We start from the raw sequence: 9,780 nt of genomic DNA on the forward strand, positions 1-9,780 counted from the left end.
CCTTTTCAAAACTTTATTTGAATGTAAAGCTTGGACGTGAGAAATGAATTGGGTCCATGACCAGAGAAAAAATATTTCTACTCCTGCAAATCTATGTTCTATGGCAAAAAATTGGAGACTCAAGCCACATTTCGTACTAACGTATGGCTGCCTGGTATGATGGAAAGCGCTTCGGAAGGGCTATAATATCACTAAACTGGAGAGGGTGCAAAGGACTGCATGCATTGGCATCACGAAAGCATCTAGAAGTTGCCTCCCATCGACTTTTACATTATTTCAAGTGCTGCTCAAAGTGCAATCAGATTAAATGAGGTTGGCTTCTGGAAATCAAGCGACATGGTGGCATTTTTGTGCATTTAACACCGTATTTTTCTGAGCTTCGTACAGATCTCTCTATCCGCAAACTGGAGCTTGAGGGTCGTGCTCGCCCTTTAATTTCCAAGCTCGGAGCTGTGTTTACCGGTCACTGGACGATCGGAACACACGCGAAAAAGCTAGGGTTACCATTTAACTCCCACTGTAGAAGCTGTGGAGACCTTTCAAAAAAGGGGACTGTTGTGCAGTTTCTCTGTAAATGTCCACGTTTGGCAGCTAGACGAATAGGTCACTCGGTGCTCTTTTTTTTGACAACCTGGGGCAATACTCCAACCTAAATCCCATCAATATTTTCCATTACATCAACAGCTCTGACTATCTGACTGTAGATGTCTGCCTTGGAAGACTCATAATAGGTATATGTGGTATCAACACGGCGCTTTAGTGCTACTTGGGGAGTGCCAGAATGGTACTGCAACCATTTCACTTACCTACCTACTTGGCTCTCTGTATACACTGTGACTTACTCCATATTTGCTTATTTTTTATTTTCATCTAAACTTGTCTTAAATTTTTTTTTCTAACCCTTTTGCCTCGCTTCGTTTCTTTGTTACCAATTTGTGTTGCATACTGCAATTGCGAATTTAGTTTTTAATGAGCAACTAACCAAAAGCAAATGCCAAAGCGATGCAATCATTTCGAAGCGGTTTGTTTTTGTTTTTGTCTTAACCAAATCGTACACATCATTATCTCGCATGTTGCTTTTCCTTTTACCAAAATTTTCTGCATCCAACCACCTTTTTCTGTTGGTTAAACATTCCTACCACCGACGATTTAAATCCTTTTATCTCTCCTTTCTATGCTTTGGAATTCGCTGCATTTGTTTACTATAAGCGCAGTGAGCCGCGCCAGCTTAAGTTGCAAACTTCAGTAACTGGCTGCGCAGCTTCAAATTGAAAAATAAATTGAAACTGGTCTGATTACTTGAGTTTACGGTGGATTTTTGTTTCTCTTCGCACTCCATTGCCAACCTTTTTCGCTTTGAGTTTTCAGTTTGCTTTTTTACGCCTTTTTAGACACTTTTTTTTCATTTCAAAGCCAACGTTTGTCCTTTTCATTTTTAAGGCCGCATGTCTAACGGTACTTTTACAGCGCCCTAACTGGCTCAGTCCTGCATTTCTCGCTCAACTCGATTGCTCATCGCCATATCTCTTACTCCGTCTACTTTCTGTTTTTTTTTGTGTGTTTCCTTGTTTAACTTGTCACTTTTTTGCTTCCGCTTCGCATTTCCATCTTTACATGTGTGCGCGCTTCCTGTGCTTCGCTGACAGCGACAAAGCTATAGGTTTATCCAACGTATTTCCGTTTCCCTTTTATATTTTTTCGTTTGCATGTTTTGGATTTTTTTCTTACATTTTTTCGTTTTTTTTTTTTTGACTGATTTTGGTGGTACGTCTTGTGTGCGCAATTCCGATATTTTTTCTACTTAGTAGTAGTTGCTGTATCGGTGTCGAATGAAGTGCAGTTCACTGACATAGTTGTTCTTGCAATTGTTGCTGTTACAATGTCTATTATTGTTCGCTGGCTTCGCGCTTACGGCCACTGTTGTTTTTATTGGCCAACATAGCCATTGTGCAGCTGATAACAAGAGTATTTCTGGTTCCGTTTTTTATGTAGTTTTTTCGTTTTTTTTCTGTTTTTTGTTTTTGTAAAGTTCTTTCTTCTAAACCCTTTCTCGTCCCGTTTGCTTGTTTTCATTTCATTGTCATTCGCTTGAAGTCTTTATTGCATCCTTTTCTTTTGAAGGCACATACACATGTACATATACATGCATACATACATATGAGTACACAAACACTAGCGCGTGCACATGCTTTTGAACCTAGAATGAAAAACCTGCAGTGCTGCTGCACATTTTTTGGCACAGGACTGGTGGAATTTCAACCAGTTGCAAGCCACTTTATCATCAATGGACGGTAGTTTGAATTGCTACTTTTTCTAAACAAAAATCAATCAAAAGGAAGAAAGGGAAATTAGCCCATTAATGACCAAAAAATAAATCTAAATTAACCCTTAGACCGCTAAACATAAGCGTATTTACGGCATAACTTAGTCAACGAAATGCTTAAAAATTACTTCAAATTATTGTTTCACTGAGAACCCGCAAGCATTTGGGCAGCAAAGGCTCGATTGAATGACTTTGGCTCAGTGCTTTGAAGCTGCGCTGTCAAACTTGCTAATATAAGGGCGTGTAGCGTAGTACACATAACAGAAGTGAAACTTTCAAGGCAGACAAAGGAAGAGGGAGAGACCCCTAGAGAGAATGAGAGAGAGAGAGAGATAGAGAGAGAGAGAGAGAGAGAATATAGGTATGTCTAAATAAATTCACAATTTTGCAGAGAATACAAATAGACAAAATTTACAAAAAACGGAGAAGGGTCGACCGGTGTAGGTAAACGCCGCACACAAACCATGGCAACAACGCGCACTACTCCGAGCGTTTATCACCCGCAAAAACGCAGCGATTCCAGGACCGCAGCAACGGGACAAATTACCACAAGGCAAAACCAATAAATCCGACGCCGGAATGGATAGCACTTTAAAGTACGCACAAGCATTAGCCAGGAAATGTAAACAAGTGTCAAAAAGTAGGCACCAAAAAAACACGCCAAAAAATTAGGACCAAAAAACGCCCCAAATAGTAGGAACCAAGGAAATATAACGCCAAAAAGTAGGCACCAAAAATATATTTCCTAAAAGTTTGCGCCAACAAGCAAGCGCCAAGAGTAAGGCAATGTTATTTCTCACTAGAAATTAGCAATCACAAGGAATAACTCAGGAAAAATAGCCTAAAATGTATCTACGATATATCCTCTACGTTATATCTTTTTTCTCTCTCGCGGAACGAAAATGCCCAAAACGTTGCATGGCCTTGAAATTTTACTCTCCCATCTCACTCGTCCATCGACGCCTAAAAAGTTTCCCTTCAAAAAGTTATAGAAAAAATTTTAGTATACAGTTGTATGGGCCATAGAATTTTGGTACAACAAGGTGTCAGTTTCAAGTGTGTAAAAAATCGCATTGGTTTTTAAACATTTTTTGTGCTGATGGTGTTGCTTGTTTTCCTCCTTCGAGCATTCGTTATAAGGAGAAAATGAATATGACTGTCCGCAAAGAAAATTTCAAAAATCAATTAGATTTTCGAGCCACTGCAAACTTCCAGCTTAGGCAGGTGGGTAGTACCACGGACAAGTAGCACTAGGGTGCCGTTTTGAGTACCATAATGGAGACCACTAACTGCAAGAAATTTCAAAAACTTAAAGGGAGAAAAACCATATACAACCATCCAGTGCTGTTGATGTAGTAGAGGAGAGAAACGAGATCTAGGCTGAAGAACTGCCTCAAACTATCCCCAAAAGGCACATTAAGAAACCTCAAGCGCCTAGTCGCCAGACTCGGACATTTGCAAAGAAAGTGCTCAACAGTCTTTTTGTCTACCGGATCCCCGTATCTTCTGTAATGGGTATCGTACAGAGGTCCAAGCTTCCTCGCATGAGTTGCGTTCATCCAGTGACCGGTGACCACCGATATGGGCTTGAAAATTGAGTGACTTGGAATCCAATCAGGCATTTCAACATCAGCAATGATAGCAGCTTGTTTATAATTATTTTCGGATTACATGACATTTTTTTCATGTGTTACATAAAGCCTTAGTTTTTATAACCTTAAACGTATTTATTTTCTTTACTGCGCACTCCAATACCTCTCGTCCTAAGCGACGCCTGCCCTTCGAGCGGCTCCGTTCCCAAAGGGTTGAAATATTGTCGTGTAAAATTCACCAGTCATTTATATGAAAGAAAAGAGCAGCTCGAACTCATCATAAGACTACAAGCTCGCTACCAGCGCTCCAGCTCGGTACCATTGAATTTTTCTGCCGGGAAAATACACTTCTCTCGCATCTACTCCGTAACTTAAAAATGCAAAGCTTACACAAATAGGCATCAGCACATTTTATGCTGGTATTTGTGAGCTCATATGTGTGCAGCAAACTTCACTTCATAGTAGTTAACAAAGTAAAAGGTAAGTCTATTTAATCCCCCCTGCCAGTCTCATATTTCACAACATCTGTTCCTCCATCCTACCGTCCATTTGTTAGTTTTAATTTTTTTTTTTTTTACTTTTTCCCTACCACTTTGTATTCATATTTTGCCACACTTTGCTAGCCTTTAATAGGTTTTTTGTTGTTTTATTTTCGCTTACTTCAACTAGAATTTTGTGATTTTTCGCATTTCTTTCTGCTTGCATTTGTGTCAAAAGGATTAAGTGTCACTCATACGCCCCTACACCTTTGTAGGTATGAATCGATTTGCAAAGGCAATGAAAAGCTTTTCTATGCCTGTGATTTCCATGTCAAATGAATTTGATATTACAACGCCTAACTAGCAAGCGCACGAAGTAAGCGCTTATTATGCTACTGCTCTTTGTGGATGTGCCATTCAGAACTTTCCCAAAAAGGTTTCGTGTGTCACAATTATTAACTGAAGGTACACCTAAAAGGATACTTAAGTGGCATAAATGGTAAAAAATAAAGTGAATTGTTAAGTGAAAAAGGCGCACGATGAAAGGTTTTTGAGTATTAAACAATAAGTATACGCAAATACCACTAATACGCATATTAAAAATTAAGTATTTCACTTACAATCGTTTAAGTGACCCATTTGGCGCAGGAAAAGCAGGCAAAGGCTTACTAAAGTATTTATAGATTTGATGCTGTATTTTCAGTATTATTTAATTGACTTGTATTTATTTGTTTTTATAACAACAAAGTGGTCTTAAATAACCCAAATGAATAGCCATTAATTTAAAAGGTCATTTGATGAAAGTTTTACGACATGATTTTCAATAATACCCAAGCTACTCTAAAAAAGGTGAGGCTCCTAAAATCAGGTGCACCAAATATTTTGTGAGAAATAATTTTTCTGTAGTATAGGTAGAAATTTACAGGATAGCCTTGAAATTACTATAAAAGCACCATGACATTTTTTTCTACACGAAAAAATCCATATAGCGTCAGAGAAAGAAAATTGTCAAAAAGCAGAGAAAACCTTGAGCGACTTCATGCTTTCACTTAAATAATTTATTGGCCTATAAACTGCGTACCCAACTTTTTAAACAAATTTTGATTAAAAGTTGTGATGAAATTACAAACAGTTTTCATATTTTTATGGAGATTGAAACTTTGACTATTTAGGGGCTTTATTATAAAATTCACTATATTTTTATAAAAAAAAAATAATAATTGGAATTAAAAAATAAGTAAGTAATTAAATAGTCGAAAGCTTTTCTACTTGTGGTGTCTATAAGAATTTTTTGAGGTGTCTATCTACATTTTCGCACATTTTGTGACAGTCGCATCAACACTCAACTAACCGCCATATTTATTTATTTTTTTAGCGAATCTAAAAATGCAAGGCTTCTTACAAACTAAATTTTCGCAAAAAATATTACAATAAAACAATATTACTGGCAGCTCGTAAGAAATGCGGTTAGTGCTTCTAACTCTACTTGATTCACTAGAATCTGAAGTCTCCTTTAAAAACGTAAATTGGCTTTAGGAGTGCAGAAAATCATATTAGGGAACATAGCTATGGAAAATTTAATAAAGGACGAAGCGGCAAACTGTTGATCTGTAGGTCAATCAATGAGCCCAAAGCCAAATATTGTCGAAGACAAGTGAGTGTAAAACTCTACACGACCGTTAGCGTAATTTAAATAGCTGCAGAATATCAAGTAGTACTCGATTTTGACATCATCTAAGAAATAGTAAAAAACCAGGATTGAAAGTATTTTAACTTTTGTGAATATTTGGGAAATTTTTTAATAAAGAAAAAAAATTTTTTTTCTGAAATTATGGAAATTTTGTGAATATAGAGGAATTTTTTTATTTTTATTATTTCTTATTTATTGTTTCTAAAAAACTTCCATAAATAAATATAAAAATTCAATAATTTTCTTATAGCTTATAGACACAAATTAAAAAAAAATGATTTTATAAGAAATACTAAATGCCAGAATTAAAAAAAAAATTTAAAATAAAGTATTTTTGTGAAATTTTGTTAGTATTCGGAATTGAAATTTTTTTTTCTGAAAGTTTGGAAATTTGTGAACAAACACGAAATTTTTTTATTTTTATTATTTCTTATTTATTGTTTCTAAAAAAGTTGCATATAATAGGTCTATTTATAAGTTCGTGCGGTTTTACAACAGATGGCGTAACTTGATTATTATTCCATCGATCCACATTTCCAAACATTCATTGGAGAGCTACTGTCGTAAGGCACAAACGTCAGTATAAGTTTTTTATTTGAAGCGTAAACAACAATATTTTTACCACACTTGAAAATGTCGAATTTCGTGCCAAATAATGTGTTTTTGCGGGGAATTCTTCTTCATTATTTTAATATGAAGAAAAAAGCAGCCGAAAGTCATCGTATCTTGGTGGAAGTTTATGGTGAGCATGCTCTATCTGAGCGAACGTGCCAGAAGTGGTTTGCACGCTTTAAAAGTGGTGATTTTGGCTTGGAAGACGAAGAACGCGAGGGTGCGCCGCCAAAGTTCATGGATACCGAATTGGAGGAATTGCTCGATCAAGATCCGGCTCAAACGCAAGAAGAGGTTGCAAAAACTTTGGGAGTTGATCAATCAACCATTTCCAAACGTTTAAAAGCCATGGGAATGATCCGAAAGGTAGGCCATTGTGTGCCGTATGAATTGAAGCCAAGAGACGTTGAACGCCGTTTTATGGCATGCGAACAACTGCTTCAACGGCACAAAAGAAAGGGTTTTTTGCATCGAATTGTGACTGGCGATGAAAAGTGGGTCCATTACGACAATCCAAAACGTCGGGCAACGTATGGATACCCTGGCCATGCTTCAACATCGACGTCGGCGCAGAATATTCATGGCCTGAAGGTTATGCTGTGTATCTGGTGGGACCAGCTGGGTGTTGTGTATTATGAGCTACTGAAACCGAATGAAACGATTACGGGGGATGTCTACCGACGACAATTGATGCGTTTGAGCCGAGCACTGCGAGAAAAACGGCCGCAATACGCCGATAGACACGACAAAGTTATTTTGCAACATGACAATGCTCGGCCACATGTTGCACAAGTGGTCAAAACATACTTAGAAACGCTCAAATGGGATGTCCTACCCCACCCGCCGTATAGTCCAGACCTTGCGCCATCCGATTACTATCTCTTCCGATCGATGCAACATGGCCTGGCTGACCAGCACTTCCGTAATTACGATGAAGTCAAAAAATGGATCGATTCGTGGATTGCGGCAAAACCGACCGAATTTTTCACAAAGGGAATCCGTGAATTGCCAGAAAGATGGGAAAAAGTAGTAGTAAGCGATGGACAATATTTTGAATATTAAATTTGTAACCATTTTACGTCAATAAAGTTCCAAATTTCGAAAAAAAACCGCACGAACTTATTCATAGTACAAAAGTTCAGTAATTTACTAGCAGCTTATATGTAGACACAAATTGAAAAACAAATTGTTATCTTAGAAATACTAAAAACTAATATAGAATTGAAAAAAAATTTATTTTCCAAGAAATATACTAAAAAACCAGAACTGAAAAAAAATAGTTTTGTTAAATTTTGAAAATTTTGTGAGTAATTAGGAAATTTTTTAAAAATGAAGACAAATATTTTTCTGAGATTCTGGAAATTTTGTGAACAAACAGGTGATTTTTCAAAAAAGAAAAAAGTATTGTAGTTTTCTGAAATTTTGTGAATAAATAGGAAATTTTTTAAAAAAGAAAAAAAATAATTTTCAGAGATTTTGGAAATTTTGTGAGTATTTAGGAAATTTTTTATAATCGAAAAAAATATTTAGAAAATTTTTTAAAAAAGAAGAAAAATATTTTTCTGAAATTTTGGAAATTTTGTGAACAAATAGGAAATTTTTTAAAAAAGAAGAAAATAATTTTGTGAGAGTTTGGTAATTTTGTGAAAAAATTGGAAATTTTTTAAAAAAGAAACAAATATTTTTCTGAAATTTTGTAAAGAAATATGAAATTTAATAAAAAGATAAAAATTTTGAACAAATAGGAAATTAAAAAAAAATATATTTTTCTGAAATTGTGGAAGTTTTGTGAAGGAGGAAATTTTTTAAAAAAGGAAAAAATATTATTCTGAAATTTTGGAAATTTTGTAACGAAATATGAAATGCTTAGAAAAGAAAAAAATAATTTTCTGAGATTGTGAGAGTTTTGTGAGTATTTAGGAAATCTTTAAAAAAGAAAAAAATATTTTTCTGAAATTTTGGAAATTTTGTGAACAAATAGGAAATTTTTTAAAAAAGAAAAAATAATAATTTTTGAGATGTTGGAAATTTTGGGAATAAATAGGAATTTTTTTATTTTTATTTATTTTTATATCTTATTTAAAAAATTCAATATATATGTAAACACATAAGTTCAGTCATTTGCTTGTAGTTTTTAGTCACAAAATATCTCTTCCTGTTTTAGATCGGCGGGGCATTCAAGGGAAGTTTGACAACACCACCCTGGAAAACCTAGCCTGTTTCCGTCACCCAAGCTTTCTGAGCTTAACTTCGCTCATCGTCAGCAACTCCGATCGACTGGACTAATGATCAATGCCGCTAAAACTATTTAAAATCTTGTATCTCAACAGTACCACCCCTGACGGTCAGCATTTCGAGTGCGTGCAAAATTCGGCTACTTTGGAAGCATTGTCGATGCGAGTGGAGGCTCTGACAACACATGGGCTGAAAAGTCCCGGACCTAACAAAAAACATCCGTTGTTAGTGAGCCCAGAGTACACACGCGAGTTCCTGGGTGTGCTTTCACATAAAATGAGGGAGTTTCGCATCAATTCACAAAAATTATCGAAACAAGATTGCGCCCATCAGAGAACGCGTGACGTCACACTGACGCAATTGTGCAGTTTTGCTAACTCTTTGCTGCGCAGTAAATTTAGTGCTTTTTTATACCCAAAATGCGCAAATTCTTAAGTTTGCTTTTTGCTTCTTTTTTTAATTGAAAGCTACAAAAACCAAAAGCTAAAAAAATTATAATTTTGAAAACCTACCAAAACTTTAAGTAAAACAACAATATAATTAAGAAAAAAAGGGCTGAAAGGCCACCCATGCTTTTAAAGCTTATGCTGAAAAGATTTCGGTGCTGTTGAAAATTTATTGATTTTTATTAAATTTGATATTTTGAAAGAGCAAATCTAATATGTTGATCCTTTTGAGTTATGCAAGAATACTGAATCTTCTTTCCTCCACTTTTCTTAACATTTAAAACCTTTATATAAAGTCAACTTAAAATAAAAATACTTCACAAAAAGTTATTTTTCTTTGGTAAGAAATATTAAGGGATTACAAAAGCGCCAAAAATGCGCTTAAAGAAAAACTGTTTTTAGA

This window comes from Anastrepha ludens, chromosome 2 (genome assembly GCF_028408465.1).
Source record: "Anastrepha ludens isolate Willacy chromosome 2, idAnaLude1.1, whole genome shotgun sequence".
In the NCBI taxonomy this organism is placed as follows: domain Eukaryota; kingdom Metazoa; phylum Arthropoda; class Insecta; order Diptera; family Tephritidae; genus Anastrepha; species Anastrepha ludens.